Source organism: Triturus cristatus, chromosome 2_2 (assembly GCF_964204655.1).
Source record: "Triturus cristatus chromosome 2_2, aTriCri1.1, whole genome shotgun sequence".
NCBI classification, from domain to species: Eukaryota; Metazoa; Chordata; class Amphibia; order Caudata; family Salamandridae; genus Triturus; species Triturus cristatus.
This window is the reverse complement of record NC_140582.1, coordinates 31,978,837-31,994,814: the sequence shown is the minus strand read 5'-3', so window position 1 is coordinate 31,994,814 and position 15,978 is coordinate 31,978,837.

The window sequence follows — 15,978 nt, the reverse complement described above, 5'->3', positions numbered from 1 at the left end:
TGTCTATGGAGAACACTCGTAATGAGTCACTTTGAGATATTGCGACGAGTTTCCGTCTTTTTATGCAAGTTATGTTGTTGTAATTATACATTGTATATCTGTCGACAGCTATGTAGAGCGCCCTGACATGGGCAATGACGAAGGACACGTGTTCAAATAATTGAATGAAGGTGTTAATTTGCGGAGTTTTTATCTTGTGTCCCGAAACAAGGGCCTTGAGTGGAGGTCTCCTTCGCCCACCACAGGCTGCTTCTGTGCGTGGGGAGCAGCTCGGCCCGGTTGTAAAGCGCAGTGTGTCCCAAGCCTGACAACCTGATGATAGTTCTTTTAGGCCCCCCAGAATGGAACACGAGTGATAGTAATATCGACTTATTTGATATATGGCGCATCTAATCAGAGCCCAGCACTACTTACAACGCGCTATACATAACAAGTTCTATTAATGCGCAATTGAATGATACTCCATTTATCGGGCGCCAAAGGATATAAGGTCATAGTGTCATCCCAGATGTGATCAGGAAGCGCCAGATTCTTAAGGCTCACAACGAATTGTTTGATAAAATAAGGTTTATGTTTCACGCCACCATGTCACGTTCATGGGTCACCCTGAAAGCCACGCAGGGTCAGGCCTGGTTAGTACTTGGATGGGAGGCCAAAAGGGGTACACCAGGATGATGCTTTTTTGGAAAGAGATTTTATCAGTATTATACTGCTCTTGTCTATTTGGCGGCAATGCGCGTAGATCAGAGTGGGTTTTACACCTGGCAAAGGTGCATGTTGTTTTTCAGTCCTTTGGCCTTTCTTTTCAGTATGCAGATGCTTCCACCCAGGCGCACCCCCATTTTCATCTCGCTGGTTTCTGATGGTGCTGTCACTCTTGCACAGGGAAGTTTGTGGCAGGGGGCACAAAGGAGCAAATGAATATGCTGCAGAATCCTGCATTTTCACGCAGCATGTTTGGCCTATCTGGAATATGCTCTGCGAGATTCTCAGGCCTGTTTTTGCGCGAAGGGTGGTGCACTTTGCTGTTGAGGTGCTTGCTCCGCCCTCTACTGAGCAGGCCATCTCACGGAAGCCGCCTCTGGTGGCCAGGGTTTACTTAGTGTTAAAGTGCGGTGAAGTTTTCCAGGTGTCACAATTTGTTAACCTTTTGTGCAGTGTGTGACTCATAGAGTCTACATATACGTTGTTAAATTTGATGGGTTTCACCCTTATCCCAGGACAATCTTCAGCTCTCCCACACTATTAGAGATCCGTCAATGGCTCTTGGCCGGGAAGGAGGTGTGATTTCTCGGTTATTGCCTGCGTTGGGACAGGCAGGCTGACCTAGTGTGCGAGTTCTTGTGTGGCCAAGTGCAACATCTAGCAGTATCCACTGCTTTACCAGCCTCTTGTGTAAGTCGTTCCTTTGCCTTGCAGTATGAAAACAGCTGGTGTAAGGTTTCTTTCGAATCAGTCATAGTGGCAGCTCAGTCTATACAGAAAGTCAGCAGCCTGCGCTGTGTTGAGACCAGCTGAAGGCCTGGGTTTGTAGGGCATACAGAACATCGTGAAGGTATTTATTAAGCCAGACAGCCCTGGGAATTAGGCAGGCGTACGATTAGCTAAGATTTAACTGAGGGATAGCATATCGACCACTAACAATTGTGGAACCAGAAGAAGCTTTACAAAGCAATGCTGGTGATTTCCGGTAGAATGCTGTTGGATAGGCTTCAGGGATAAGGACATGACCTTCTGGAAGGGGCATTCTTCTTCGACCTGTGGCGAACTGGGAAAGGAAGTAAGGAGGGCTGGATAACTCTTTATTCAACCTGCGTTGGCACCTCTTGCCAGGAGTGATTGTCAAAGGTTTTGCCTTCAGCCAGCCTAGGTTAACACCCATCCACTCCAAGCTAAGTGTTCATGGTGGTATTGGGCCGCATTTACACAGCCCAGTATTTGGCCCCTGGGGTTGTCAGTGTCGTGAATTACTAAATTTCACTGAACTGGAGGTGTGGCCGGGTTTTACACGAGCAGAAGTTGGGGAGTGCAAGCCTCCACCTAGGGGGTGGCTGGCTGAATCTGATGAACTACTGCAAACGGTTCACAGCACTGCACGTGGAAGAGTGTCAATGACCTGCGCATACTTCAACCAGACACCCGTGAATGGCATGCCCTCAGCTACATGGTAATAATTGAGAGAGCGACCATACCTCTTGAATTTGCTTTTAAACTTTCTAGTAAGGGAAAGGGCTTAACACGTCCACAGACATTTGACAGGTTAATGGGCAAGGCTAGCGGAAAAGCCAGATGTAATGTCGTCATTTATGGCGGACGTGACCCAGGTATTGGCAAGATAGAGACACTGCCAACTATGAAGATGTCAACGAAATCATCACTGGGGCTCCCAACATATTATTTGATAAAATGAGAAGTTTCATTGGCAAGCCACGATGTCGGTGCAACGAATTACCCATAGCACAGCAACACCGGTATAGCCAGGACTGTAGGCAAACCCATTAACTCCTTCAGCAGCATAAAGTCCAATAGCTAGCTTCTATTCAATAAGCAAGGAAATTGGCTACGCTGTCCCTGTGGAGAGTACCGAAAGATTGGGATAAAACAGCGGGACTAGTATAAGACTATCGTCAAATTTTATGTAACTTTATTTGCAAGTAGAAAGGCTAAAACGAGGAGATGTTGCTGAGATAGGGGTCAGTTTGTAGTAAACAATAGGATAATAAGATGTGAAAGGAAGAAAATTGAGATACCCGCGATGTCAGCTCGTGTTTATATACGTAGGTAAAGTGGTTAACTCACACGTTACCTTCACCCTGCTTATTGTGCTGCAGCTGGGGGGAACACAATTCCAAGCCAGGAAGGCACCTAATTTGGCCAAGTGAAAAAATCTTAATAGGATTGCAGGTCCATAAGCGCCTATTCCACCAATGCCTTGTTACCCATGCCAGGTTTTCCGGCCTGAGAAACAGTTAGGTGTTGCTCTTCTCGCTCATCCTCTCCTTGGAGCCAGGGAGGTGGGGAACGTTCACAAATTTGGTCCTCGAGCTGAGAGATGTATTCTTCGGCAGCTCAGTCAGTCATAGTGGCTTTATCCGGAGCCATGATAAAAGCCGCCATTTAGCGGTTACGTTAAATGTTTTGTCCTGCCACGAAATCATGCACCCCTCGCAGCAGCAGCAGCAATTCAGGAACCATGACGCTATCTATACATCACCTTTGTAGACAAAGTGGAAATTAAAACCTTCTTCGTGCTAGGATATAAGAGAATCGATGGATGGACGGATTCAGCTATGGTTCAGTTCTGGCTCCATATGTAGGTGCTAGATCTTCACATATTACGTTAAGAAGATCTGCAGGGGCATTGCAAAGAAAGTTAGGGACACCAGGAACGTCTAAGCTGAACGGCAGTGGGGCAAAAAGACATCCTTTGTTAGTCTGCCCTGGGTTCCTGAGTAATGTGCAAAATTAATGCCGTCATTTACGGGTTGCAGAACAGGACCCATAATTTAGCCCAATAAGCTGGCTCACAGGGGCAGGGCACCTATAACAGCAAAGGGAGGAAGGGGGGCTCTGGCAGCGACGGTAGCCTCCCCAGAGCTGTGGCGGAGTTACAGGGCGATCTGGATGCAGACGGGTACAGTAAGGGTACCTCTGCGACAGGCGGTACAGTAAGGGTACCCCTGTCCGGCACAGTAAGGGTGCCCGAGCCAAGGTCCAGGAGCCGAAGGGGGTTCTGGGAAGACCGCGACGGCGCCCCGTTAGTCCTTCGGGCGGTTGGGGGGCCTGACCAACCGGGGGTGTGCCACAACACGCTCCGCCCCTGTCGGAAGGGGCGGGAGTAGGAGACAGATCACGTGACCCAGTGGATGATCTGTAAATAATTATGTGCCACACTGCCGGGCATCGACCCACCGTGTGTGCTGGCTCACCAGGCGGGCGGAGCAGCAAGGGGCTGCCTGCCCTGGATCGCCCGTAAGATAACCCAATTTTATTATCATACTATACTATGTTGTATGAAATAAACCTGCAGCAGTTCTTCACCCACAAATAAAGTGTCAGTGTAATCATTGGGTGACGTCTGTGTATGCGTGTTGACTGAAGCGGATGACGGTGTGGTCACTATGCCGCTGCCCGCGTCCCAAGCAGTGGGACATCAGCAGGGCAGCATGTTAGTGGCCGCCCGTCGGAGCCTTCCCCTTTGCTGCCTCGTGCGCGAGGCTACGCCCACTAAGGTGTTACCCCCTTTAGTTGGAGCGAGAGGCGGGCCCTTGGGGGGCGGGGGGCGCGGCTTGCCCCCCCTACTTAGGAGGCCCCCTCGCCCAGTTCCTCCTCTGTTTCCTGCCGCTCCAGCCTGGACACGCGATTTCCCACCCTTTCCACTTACCCCACGTGTCAGGCACAGCGCGTTATTTGGAATGTTTTTAATGTTTTCTTTTTGCGTTGCAGGCGGAGTTACAGGGCGATCTGGATGCAGACGGGTACAGTAAGGGTACCTCTGCGACAGGCGGTACAGTAAGGGTACCCCTGTCCGGCACAGTAAGGGTGCCCGAGCCAAGGTCCAGGAGCCGAAGGGGGTTCTGGGAAGACCGCGACGGCGCCCCGTTAGTCCTTCGGGCGGTTGGGGGGCCTGACCAACCGGGGGTGTGCCACAACACGCTCCGCCCCTGTCGGAAGGGGCGGGAGTAGGAGACAGATCACGTGACCCAGTGGATGATCTGTAAATAATTATGTGCCACACTGCCGGGCATCGACCCACCGTGTGTGCTGGCTCACCAGGCGGGCGGAGCAGCAAGGGGCTGCCTGCCCTGGATCGCCCGTAAGATAACCCAATTTTATTATCATACTATACTATGTTGTATGAAATAAACCTGCAGCAGTTCTTCACCCACAAATAAAGTGTCAGTGTAATCATTGGGTGACGTCTGTGTATGCGTGTTGACTGAAGCGGATGACGGTGTGGTCACTAGTTGCTGTCTCCAGTCCCACCATCATGACACATGTATTAGCCCCCACCTCTTTCGATGAGTTGTCTGCGTGAATTGCGTGCTCTGCTGATGGTGAGAGACGGACTACTTTGCTTCACCCCCTGCCAATGCGGAGTCATACTGAAAGAGGCAACGTCTAGTGAATTACGGTAGCGAATACTTCACTGAATGGCTGTACTCTGAGCTGATCCAAAATGGGAACGAGCCTGCCAGGCTAGCATGGCAACAGGGCTGATTCAAAGTGCCGCCATATTTTATGTATTGTCTTTTAATTTATTACAAAAGTTTGAGAAAACTGTCTCTAGGAATAGACGCACGAGGGAACATTGGGAAGGCACTCAAATTATCATAATGTGCACCCTCGAAACTGGTGTGCTAATTGAGAAAAACGAATTTCCCACCTAAAATAAGATATGCATTGTTCCTTCAGCGCATATACTCCTTTTCTGGGACACCTTAAGATGGTCAAAAACCAGCAGCACAACAGCTGCTTGCTACTTCAAGTTGCTAGAAAATCAAGAAACGTCCTCCGCTAGCCACCACCCTATAGCACAGTCCTCTCCTCCTCGCATAAACTCATTGTACGTAGAAATAAAAATAGGGAATTGACTTGAAGTGAAGGAACTGGTGAGTGTCCTTACTCAGTTGGCAGTATTCTTATTTGTAAAAAACACACCCACATGGTGTTGCCGCTAATGAAAAGTTACAGGCCAATCCAATGCTGGTGACGTTAACCCTTGTAATCTGTCTATGTTTGCAATATTGCGATCCCATCAGAAATAGATCTGGTAGTGCAAGATGTTGGCTATTTGTATACTCAGTGCACAAAAAAACAAGCTAATTGCTTCACATGTAGGCGTGCTTCTCTAAAGAAATCACGTTTTAGTGGCAGGACATGAAAACCAACAATTGGATGCACAGCAATGCCAACACCAACACATATGCTGTTCTTGAACTTGGGCCTGGACCTTGAACTTGAATTGCCCAGAGAATGCTATAAAAGAGTTCCTAATTTTCATTAAAAAATCTGTAAGATGCGGCACGTCTGGCTGGGGACCAATATGGCCACATTCCTTTGACTCTGCTAGAATGCCTACAGTCTCCAGACACATCTTAAAGTTACCTGGGAGCCATTGACGCAGGGAATGCAGTGAGGAATCTAGCGGTGCCATTATAGTAGCTTCGCGTTGCTGGGCAAGCTAGTGGTGCCCATCTTGCTTTGTCCCCCATGGCTAAATGTTAGTGGTATACAGGTTACATGAAACAGATGAGAGCAGCGGTGGTAAGGTATGTGGGGAGGCTCCTGGGTGCGGGTGAAAGGAGCTGAAGCCAGGAGGTCTGAGGAGTTGGAGGATAGGGAGCATGTGTTACCTAGTGGGCTGCTGCTGAATCAGAGCAGCAGCATTTCAGAGTTGGCACCGGAGGATGAGGGGGGGGGGGTGTTCACCATGGAAGTGGAGGTGCTGAATCTCGAGTGGGCCAGGATCTGCCCATAACTGAATAACAATGCCATGAGATGGTTCGCTGGAGATTGCTTGGCTGAGCATGCAAGTCCCAGGTTCTAAAGAAGCTACCCAGCGCTGTGCTATAAAGGAACAGCAAGCATGTTGGGATGGAAGAAATGGAAGGGGGACTTCTATTTGCTTTGAACAGGGACCCCAACAGTAAATATTGAAGGTGCTGGCTGATAAAGCAGGCTGACTCCCAGAGAGAAGACCCTCATGAGAAAAGTACTGACATTGTTGACAAGACAGTGGTCATTGAGCCATGTTGAAAGCAGCAAATCGTAAGCTGGAGGGCCTCATCAGCAAAAGTCAAGTAGTCAAGAGGTGGACCGTTAGCAAGGAAAGGCTTCATAGAGACTCCAGGAACTGGGGCTCACTCTGCTTTGATATTTGTTAGACCTGGCACCATTGGCGTGGGTCTCCCTTCCATGTGTTTTTGCTGGTTATAGATGCTTTGGGCACTGTGCCACTGCTGTTAAGTGCCACAGTGCAAGTGCTCCCTATGGTAAATTGATGTATGGATTAGTGACTCCCTGATTGGCTTACTTGTCAGACCCTAGTACAGTGCACTGCTTGTGCCCAGGGCTTGTAATCCAAATACTGCTGGTGGGCTTGCAGCACTGGTTGTGCCACCCACAGAAGCAGCCTGTAAAAGTGTGTCTAAGGTCTGCCATTGGAGAGCCTGCGTGCAGTCTAGTACTGTCATGCTGACTGGGCAAGTGCACCCACTTGCCTGTCCCTAAACCTTCCCTTTTCTTCATATCAGACACCCCTATGGTAGGCCCAAGGGCAGGGTGCATTGTAAGGATAAGGTAGGACATGCCCTGGTGTGTGTGGCATGTTCTAATAGTGAATTACAGCCATTTTCGTTTTTCACTATTGCAAGGCTACCTGTTCTCCATAGGCCAGAATGGGCAGTTTGGTTATTACATTTTATAATCCTAACTGACTCAGGGAACATGGTAGAAATTCGAATTTAGTATGCCTGAACTCAGGATGATAAAATACATCTTTTAGTAAAGTTGGTTTTAACCCCTTCCCTGCTCATGACGGAACCACTCCGTCATGAGCCACGATCGCGCTGTGCTCATGACGGAGTGGTTCCGTCATGCTGCGGCCGTTGGCGGCCGCTCCGCCCACGCGGCACCTTTTCCCCGCCTGTGCGGGCGTGTAACGTAAGTGGGCGGCGCCGTGACGGAACCACTCCGTCATGAGCACAGCTCGCCCGTGACTCATGACGGCGTGGTTCCGTCATGAGCACAGCGGCGCCGCGCTCACCGAAAAACCCCCCCAGCGCTGCGGCGGAATTCGCACTGCGGCGAAGGGGTTAACATTCTGTGTTTGAAAATGCCACTTTTAGAAAGTAGGCATTTACTTGTCTAACCATCCAAACCTGCCTCTGCTAGGCTGTGTATTCCTTGTCTGGAGTTTGAGTGACAGGGGCTGGGAGATTCCAGGAGACAGGGTGAGTCAGCACAAGACTGAATAGAGAGATCTGCATCTAGATGGGTGGGAGGGGTTGCACCTGGGACCTGAATAGGGCTGGGCCTTCCCTCCACAATGCTGGCTCCACCTCCTGTGGTGTTTCTGATGTCCCTGCCCTGCACTGTGAAAGGAAAGTAAGAGACATGTCAACAAAGTGCTCCAGGACTGACCAGATCTGGTTTGGACTAGGCAAAGGCCTCTCTGCCTTCAGAGAACAAAGGGAAAAGGAGTATAAATATTGGGACCCCGACCCAAGAACTTTAGATCAATTCTGGGAATCAAGACAAACCTTTGCTGAGGAGAAGAACCAGGAAGCTGAAGGAGGAGACTACCCCTGTGCTGTGTGTTTGGGGGTTGGCCTGCAGTGGTTGCTTCATTGCCAAAGAGAGGAGAAAAGGACTGAGTGTGCTTTCTAACAACTTGAAGAAGAATCTCCAAGGGCTTGCCTCCTGCCTGAAGTCTCAGGGATACAAGACTTCAGCAACCAGCTCCCCCCCTGAATTCCCTTGCTGGGAATTGAAGTGCCTGCTGTTGTGCTGGGCCTTCTGAGAAACTGCGTCACATCACCGGAGAAGCGCATCGCAGGGCCTGTCACGGCTTCAAAGATCATCGAGTCGCCGCAGGGCTGTCGGGCGTGCACGTATCACACCAACGTTGTCGCATCGCAACCAAGACGCCATTTTGTTGCATCGCGCCGGAGAAGAGTATTGCATCGAGGTGCCAGCGTGTCACATCGCGCCGGAGAGCAGTGAGAAACCGACACATCAACTCCCCACACATTAAGGAAGCGAGCATCAACTCCCCTGCGCCGCAGTAAGGAACCGACGCATCCACTCCCCTGCATGTAAGGAACCAACGCATCACCTTCCCTGCAACCCTTTTGTTTTCTTTGCGCTACGCACCTAAGGTACATTGAGAGTAAAAGTGTTGCATTTACAACTTGAGAGAACGGAGCTATTTTATAACATTTGAGAGACTATTTTTGAGTACAGTATTGTGGATTTTTGTCGTTTGGTCTTGTGTTAAGTCTATATAAAAATACTTATTTTTATAATACCACCTGTGTGGTGTCCATTTGTAGCCTTGTCACTGTATTACTGTATGTGTTCACAAATGCTTTACACACTGCCTCTGAGATAAGCCTGCCTGCTCGTGCCAAGCTACCAAGGGGGTGAGCAGGGGTTATTTTAGGAGTGTAGCCCCTTACCCTGACTAGACGCAAGGGTCCCCATTTGTCACAGTTACCTACCTATGCCAACTAAAGACCCCCAAATCTAACAAGGTTATTCAAAAGCAATGTGATGAATGGTATCCTATTGCGTTATTTCAAATTGTAAATTAGATAATCTACCAAGGGTGTCCGTAAGAAATCTGGGTATTAGTCCAGGGGGTGAGTACTCACCTTAAGGAATAACCACAACCCTTGTCAGGGTGAACCATTAAAGTCAATAAATGAACCTGAGATCGACCCCCTGGTAGCTATGGCTCAGAGTGGACAGACAACTTAAAGGTGATGTGTAAAGTATTTATGCAGTATTACAACATTTATAAAGAATAATTTAATAAACAAAGGGACACCAAAATGGCAAAACCTAGTAAAGTAAACCAGCTATATGAAATTTTAAAGTTTTAGGTAGAAATAGGTCCGGGAAGCACATTGTGCCAGTAAGAGCCAATAGTCATTGTAGGACAGGACCTAGGTACAATTTGACACTGACCGTTATGGAGCGTGGTTCAGATACACTAACCAGGTTTGCCCTGGTCAAGGATTTCACCATCTGACTTTAGTCCTTTAAGACTCAATCCACCACAGGATTACACAGCTAAATCCCGAGGACCTCAGGAGAGACACTTAGAGACTCGCAGGGTGGCAGGCAGAGGCCAACAGGTGGGCGCAGTCCAGCAGTCTTGGTCCAGTTGCCACTGGTAAGCCAGGCAGTTTAGGAAAATGCCTTTAGTAGCTTGTTGTGCCCCTGTAGCTTTAACAGGAGGCCTGTCTTATGTCCCAGGAGTCAACTTTGTCTCTGGTACAAAAGGGAGAGCTGATTCTAGGCTCACCTCACATAGCAGGTTCAGTCCTCTTATGATCTTCCACAGATCCAGCAGTGTTCTGAAGTGGGTGCCTGGAGATGCCAAATGTTTGCCCAGCATGAACCAGTGGGTGGGAATTTGGGACTTCTTAAAAAATGGGTTAGAGGTTCCCAGGAATAACCCTAAAAACTTTTCAAGATGGCTGAGATCTACAGCTATACTAAATGTAGGCTCAGCGGGCTGGGGACGGGGGAAGGGGGGAGTGTACTATAGTAATCCTAGTGTCCTCCCAAATCTAACACTAAAATCCAGCTTTAAGCAGTTCATGTACCTCCAACAAACTCAGAGACAGAAATTTGGCATCCCAAAGCTGAACTTTGAGCAACCAGACAGTGGATACACACAAATTGTTTTGATATTCTGTTTCACTCCTTTGAAGTGCATCCTAATGTCATATGAAAAATTCCAGCAGACCGGTTATGCAGGTCTTGAACTGCAGCACATCTGACACTGTGATGGCGATAAGATGCCCCTTTTGATGGAGGCCAGTCTGGTTGGAAGGATAGAAGAAATGTTCCGGCCTGGGTGTTAACTACATCTGTGGGCAAAAAGGTAGGTCTCTTTAAAGTTAATCCACAGGCGATCCTGTCAAGGGCACAGCACCACCTCCCCACACCCAAGGCCTTTTATACCTGTCCTGGAAGGAAGTTCACACCCATTGGAATGCCAATTACTGGTTGGCAGAAGGAAGAGAGCAAATTGCAGATGTATCTTCTAGTGACTTTATGCAAGGCAATGATGACTTTTTAAAGTCATATTTCCAAAACATTTATTACAAATTTGACTTCACCAGTGAATTACGTGTGAAATAAATATTTGAAAAAGTTCAAAAATGTAATTTGTCACTGATTCCTAGGCAGAGATTGCATTTGTTAAACTTAATATTGTATCTCGGTGCTTTCCTCAGCACCAGCCAACCCTGCAACAGTAAAAATAGCTTTGTAGTGCTAGTCACTGTGGGGACATGTTCAATATTAACCTTTATATGTCCTAGTTTTAAATATCATGCCCCATACCTTAATGGGAAGTAAAGCTTATGTAGGGGGTGAATTTTAAATATTAAAAAGGATGTTTTTAGGCCTGTCAAGAGGAGTTATTTTGGCATGTCGAATTTGCAGTTTAAACCTGCACAGCCAGGCTACTGGTGGCAGGCCCGCAGCCATGTTTGCATTGTCACTACAGTGGGTGGCACAATGAGCGCTGCAGCCCACTGGTGATATTTAACTTTCAGGCCCAGGGTATACTGTGGGTGCCATGTACTAGGGACTTAGACATAAGTTAAATATGCCAATTAGGGGTATGCCAATTTCGTCATGTTGAAAGGAACAGCACAAACACTTTAGCACTGGTCAGTAGGGCTAAAGTGCACAGAGTTCTACAGCCAGAAAAAAAGGTTCAGCAAAAGGGCAAAAAAGAAATATCTGGGTGGTCCTGCATAACATTTCCAACAGAGCCCTCTTACAGATCCTTGAGAATTCCCTCAGTGGTGCAGCTGGAAGCACTTTCTGGCAAAGTGTTCAAAATATTGGAAAGATTACTGAACCAGGAAGGTTATCGTGAATGCAGCATTGTGAGCTCAGTGCATCATCTTTCCTCTAGCTAAATACAAGAGAATATTTCAGAGGTTAGCTATTTCATGTTAACACTTCAGTTGGCTGACTGGCAAGACAAAATCTTGAAGGCATCAGTGAAGGAAAAACTGATACAGATGGGGAGACAGTTGTATTTTTGAGACACCAACTCTGAAACTTTGAGAAGAATGACAGAACTGGCAGATATAAAAAAAAAAAAAGTAGCAGGTAAAACTGGGGCTGGTGGCTTCTGTGAGCCATCTTACAAGGTTGAATGTAGAGCATTAGGGGAAGCATTTATCCTTCTCCCAGGTGACTCTGCGGTGTCCTTCCTTCAATGCTTGGCAAGACTGAGACATTTGAATATGGTGGGAATCCAAGGGTTTCTGGGGGCTCCTTGCTAATGGGTTCATCATAAAACACCTGGGGTGGCACTCTTTCATGGGGAGATGGAAGGGAGCACCAGCATATATTTATTTGTTTGAAAAGTTTTATAAAGCGCAAACATGACCCGAAAAGGGTATCAGAGCGCTATACATCAGAAAAAAGGATACAATTAGTCACTAAGCAAGTAAACATCCTAAACATTTGTAGGGAACCAACCCCAATCCAATAAGAGCGGAAACAAACATGAGGAACATGCAGTGAGAACATAAGTTCCATCCCGATAAATGTCGCAAACACAGGAGATAGCCATGTTTCCTCTAGGGTATAAAAAGATTTGTTTTATTGACTTAGGGACAATTGTTGCAGCTGGTTATTAGAGAAGTTCTTTGACTTGTATTTTGAATGAGGAGGTTTAAGGGTTCGAACGGATGTCAGGTGGAAGAGCGTTCCAAATTCTTGGGGCCAGACCCGAGAAGGTGCGGTTGTATGTTCTTTTCTTTTTGAATTTGTGCGGTTTCAGCAGGAGAGTGCTGGAGCTTCTTAGGGACCGAGACATACCAGAGAGTTCAAGCTTATTTGCCAATATATTTACCTTATATTCTATTGGCAATGTTCTACTCTCCCTTTTCCCTCCATTCAGGGTTCATTTGGACCCTTGGTGCTCTTTTGATGTGGTTCTTTGAGGCGATGGCTTATTTTATATAATCTGATTTGATGCAGTACCCGGAAGGAGGGCTGTTTAATAATGGGACACCTGTCTGGCATGCATTGGTGATGTATGATAATGATGTCTCTAAACAGATTTAAATCTAAAAGTAGTAAAAGCTTTAACACACAGGAATATATTACAACTACAGAGCAAGTGATAATGTGTAGTGACAACAAGGCTACTGCGCATATAGCACACACATCTTATAGGAACTACCCTCAATTGGGTTTTTGTGATGTTACATGCCTATCCTGTTAGGAATCTGAGCAACAGGATCAAAAACAGGTGTGCATAAATGTGCAGCAGCTCCACGCAGGTTGTTTGACCATGTTCAGCCCTGGTCCAGCCAAGCGTCCGGTCACATCGACAGAGTCTGCGGAGTAGTGGTGATCATTACTAGGCCTGGGCTAAAATTTCGTTCCGGTCGCGGAAATTGCGATAATGTGACATTTTCGCTTTCCGCGGAAAGCGCGAAAATGTCAAAATTTCCGCATTCCGCAGCTTAGCGATAATTTGTTTCTTGCTCGCGCTGTAAAATAATACATTCTCGCGCGCGCGCGATCGCCTTACCTGAATCCCCGCGTTCGCCGACAAGTTTTCTTGATCCGGTCGCGTTCTCCATGAGATGTTGTATTGTTTTTAGCCATTTGCGCTGTCTCGCGACAGTTCGCGCCCGCAGTGACGTCATGCGTCGCGCGATCACGTCTTTCTTCTCGCGATCATGCTCCGCGAGACAACTGAAAACAAGATGGACGCGCCCGCGAGCAACCACATGGGTAAGTTGGCGAGCCGCAACCATGCAGAAAATCTCGCGAACATGCGGGAAAAAACTTCTGCATCTTCGCGATATTTCCGCGTGTTTGCAGAGATTTTAAAAAAAATTGCGATAATTTGCGAAAGTGGATTTCGCAAATTCCGCCCACCCCTAATCATTACACTGGCCCTGCTAATGAAAGGTTCTCAATGCAGAATCTTATTAGAACATGGAGGAAAGCAGCAGTGGCATGTATGAAAGTGTTTTGATGACCAACAAGGTAACTTGTAATGCCAAAATAAAGTTCTAGCAAGCCATCAGATACAAACAACTGAAGGCTCTTTTCCCCCAATTTCTTGTGTGATCTATCTAACGCCTTATTTTTCTAGATATGACACTGCCAGGTTATCTAGCACTGGACTGTTGATCATCTGTTCAAGAATAATAAGGTTGTTCCTAGTACTGTGAAATATATCACACTACCCAAACTAAGCGTAGACCTGCAGCATTTTGTTCGTTCTACTTTGTCATTTATTTTGCTGCGGTTGTAATTCCTTAGTATTTGTGCCTATAAACTAAAATATTCTTTGAGAGTAAAGGAGCTATAATTAATCTAATCGGGCCTTCTCTTTGCTCATTAGAATGAACCATCATGTTAATGCACAGAAATAAAAAGTGCAATGCATGCCTCTGAAAGGCCTCCCCTGGGAGCACACCTTGATGAGCTGCTGTGCTCTCAGTGGCCTCACTCACACTGTGTGAGGACACTGCAACCCAGACTACTGATGAGGTTTCCACTATAAGGGAAAGTGTGTTGCTGACTGATAAGCCGGGCCCTGCATGCTCTCTACGTCTGTTCCACGCTCGCCCCCTCTTCAGTTTCATGAGCCCGTTCGAGACATGTTTCAAGATTTGATGAGTAAAATAAAACCACCAGACCCCTGCGAGCTGGTTGCAGGCTGGCTGCTGGGAATCTTTCACTGCACATCTCAGCACTCATCATGAATGCACGACCCCGTTAATGCTTTATTCAAGTAGTCCATGGTCACTCCACTCTTGAAAAAAAAGAAAACCTTTATCTGCTGCTCCCCTCTCAAGGACAGACCGAAGGCAGCTTACCTCCAATCAGGAAACCCCCGAAAAGAGACATAGGGGGATATGCACAATGAAGTGGCGGAGCGTGTCGTTAGCAGGGCCGGCTTTAGTGCTGGTGGCACCCTGTACGACCATGTTTGTTGGCGCCCCCCCCCAATGACCACCTCCACCTCGGATTCTCTCACTAGCACCCTTTAACAGTGACCAAGACTCCATAACCACACTCTCTCAGATGCATTGAATTAGTTATATAGCGCCACTCATACCAGTGTAGGGTGTCTGAGCACTTTGCATCACACACACATTACACAGAGACAATCAATAATACATGTGTAAATCAGTGTATAGGAAATGTTACATAAGCCAAAGGACTAAAAGTGTAGGAGTCACATGGCACCCATAATGGTAGGCAGTATAGTTTAAGAGTGCTTGGTGTGGAGAAGCACAAACTCAGAGTCGAAAAAGAAACAGCATAGTTGGGAGTTTTCTTTAATAATAAGAATTGATTTCTAGCCAAATGAACCATTTTTGCAACTTTAATCAATGTTCTAATGTATGCTTTGCAGTGTGTATGCAGTTCTAGCATGAAAGTTAATAGCTCACTATTCTACATTAGGACTTTAAGTTATAAATTGCAAGTAACAAAAGGATGTCTCTTTTGAAAGCAGTAACCTGCTGATCTGTTTACATCATACGCACTCTGTAATCTACTTGGTACACGTTCTTTGCGGCAGGCATATTAACCCCCTGCACTAACTTCACCTAAAAGTCAAAACCTCAACCATACAAAATGCTGAACTCTCTCCAGAAAGATAATTAATCACACGAGTTATCTTAACATTTATGTGAGGCCTGGTAATTGCCAGGGGAAAGAAACGCTGCAGCAGGTGCTTCAAAAGCATAATAAACTTTCAAACAAGGCGCCCCCAGGAAGACAGCACCCGGTGCGGTGGCACCGGTCACACCACCCTAAAGCCGGCCCTGGTCGTTAGCCTCCATGGCTGAACAACACGCTCCGCCACTTCGGAAACGCAAGACTGCACCGTATTTACAAGAATGTGGTGCAGCCTTGCATTTCCCTCTGCGATGGTGCTAAGTTTAACAACTTCTTAGCGCCAACGCAGGCCCCCTTGCACCAGAGTGCAAGGGTGTCTGTGTGCAGGGGAGGATTGGTTATGTGTAGGAAGGTGTCCCTTCCAGCACATAAACTATCCTAAAATGCCATTTTGTAACTTTTATGTGTGCTGCAGCACACATGAAAGTTAAAAAATGGCATTTAAAAAAAGGTTTGTTCATGTACAGGAAGGGACACGTTCCTGTACATAAACAAACAAAGGCATTTAGCTTTTTCCATGTGTGCTGCACAAGGCAGCACACATGGAAAAAGCAAAAACGA